This window comes from Papaver somniferum, unplaced genomic scaffold (genome assembly GCF_003573695.1).
Source record: "Papaver somniferum cultivar HN1 unplaced genomic scaffold, ASM357369v1 unplaced-scaffold_81, whole genome shotgun sequence".
NCBI lineage: Eukaryota > Viridiplantae > Streptophyta > Magnoliopsida > Ranunculales > Papaveraceae > Papaver > Papaver somniferum.
Window position 1 is genome coordinate 6,746,301 of NW_020651082.1, and position 1,696 is coordinate 6,747,996.

The window sequence follows — 1,696 nt, forward strand, 5'->3', positions numbered from 1 at the left end:
CCTAGTTTTGGCCACGCCAAACCACGCCAAGGCATGCCATGCCACATGTGCCAATGGCATGCCAAGCACCTTTCCGCGCCGTACCATGTCGGCCTTCCCTCACGGTTTCCAAAACGAATGCGTGCGACAATCAACGACCACCCTTCCATATTAGATGCAAATCTTAGCCGTCCAAGGTCACCAACCAACGCATGGTAACCTTTGGCCCAACGCCAAAACCCTAGGTTTGCCACGCCTAAATCGCGCCAAGACATACCGACCATGCCACAAGCGCCAATGGCATTCCATCCACCTTGCCGCGCCATACCATGCCAGCCTTCCCTATGCGGCTACCAAAACGAAGGCGTGCGACAATCAACGGCCACCCTTCCATATTATATGCAAATCTTAGCCGTTCAAGGTCGAAAACCAACGCATGGTAACCTTTGGCCCCACGCCAAAACCCTAGTTTGGCTGCGCTTAAACCGCGCCAAGGCATTCCGACCATGCCACATGTGCAAATGGCATGCCGCGCCAGCCACCTTGCCGCGCCTAAGCCATGCCATGCCGGCCTTCCCTTTACGGCTTCCAAAACATAGGCCTGCAACAATCAACGACCACTTTTCCATCTAAGATGCAGATCTTAGCCGTCCAAGGTTACCAGCTAACGCATGGAAGACAATCCCTAGTTTGGTCGCGCCCAAACAAAGCCAAAACCCTAAATTTTGGTCGCGCCTAAACTAGGACATATTAAAGCCATATCGGCCATGCTTTCATGCCACTAGCTACCAAACAAAGGGTTGCAATAATCAACGGCTACCCTTCCTCTCAAGATGCAAAATCTCGACCGTCGAAGGTCACAACCGAGTCGGCAAGTCTCCTAAGATCAACTTTCCAAACAACAGCAACATGCTACATGTTTTCCACGAAAACACTCGAGATATCAACACATGTCACAAAATGGGGGATGCTTATTGGGTATTGGTTTGGCGGTTTACAACTGCGCCAATGACACGACGTGACAGCCGCACCTCCGCGCCAAGGCATGCCAACCATGCTAGTTGCACCACTGAGCCAATGGCACAACGTGCCAGCCGCACGTCCACGCCAAGGCATGCTGACCTTCCCTATGCGACTACCAAAACGAAGGCGTGCGACGATCTACGACCACACTTCCATCTTAGATGCAAATATTAGCCGTCCAAGGTCGCTAACCAACGCATGGTAACCTTTGGCCCAAATCCCTAGTTTTGGCCACGCCAAACCGCGCCACGACATGCCATGCCACATGTGCCAATGTCATTCCAACCTTTTTGCCGCGCCATACCATGCCGACCTTCCCTATGTGGCTACCAAAATGACGGCGTTCGACGATCAACGGACACCCTTCAATCTTTGATGCTAATAATAACCGTCCAAGATCGCCAAACAATGCATGGTAACCTTTGGTCCAAAACCCTAATTTTGTCCACGCCAAACCGCGCCAAGGCATGCCATGCAACATGTGCCAACGGCATGCCAACCACCTTGCCGCGCCATACCATGTCGACCTTCCCTATGCGGCTACCAAAACGAAGGCGTGCGACGATCAACGACCACCCTTCCATCTTAGATGCAATTCTTAGCCGTCCAAGGTCGCCAAACAACGCATGGTAACCTTTGGCCCAAGACCCTAATTTTGGCCACGCCAAACCGCGCCAAGGCATGCCATGCCACA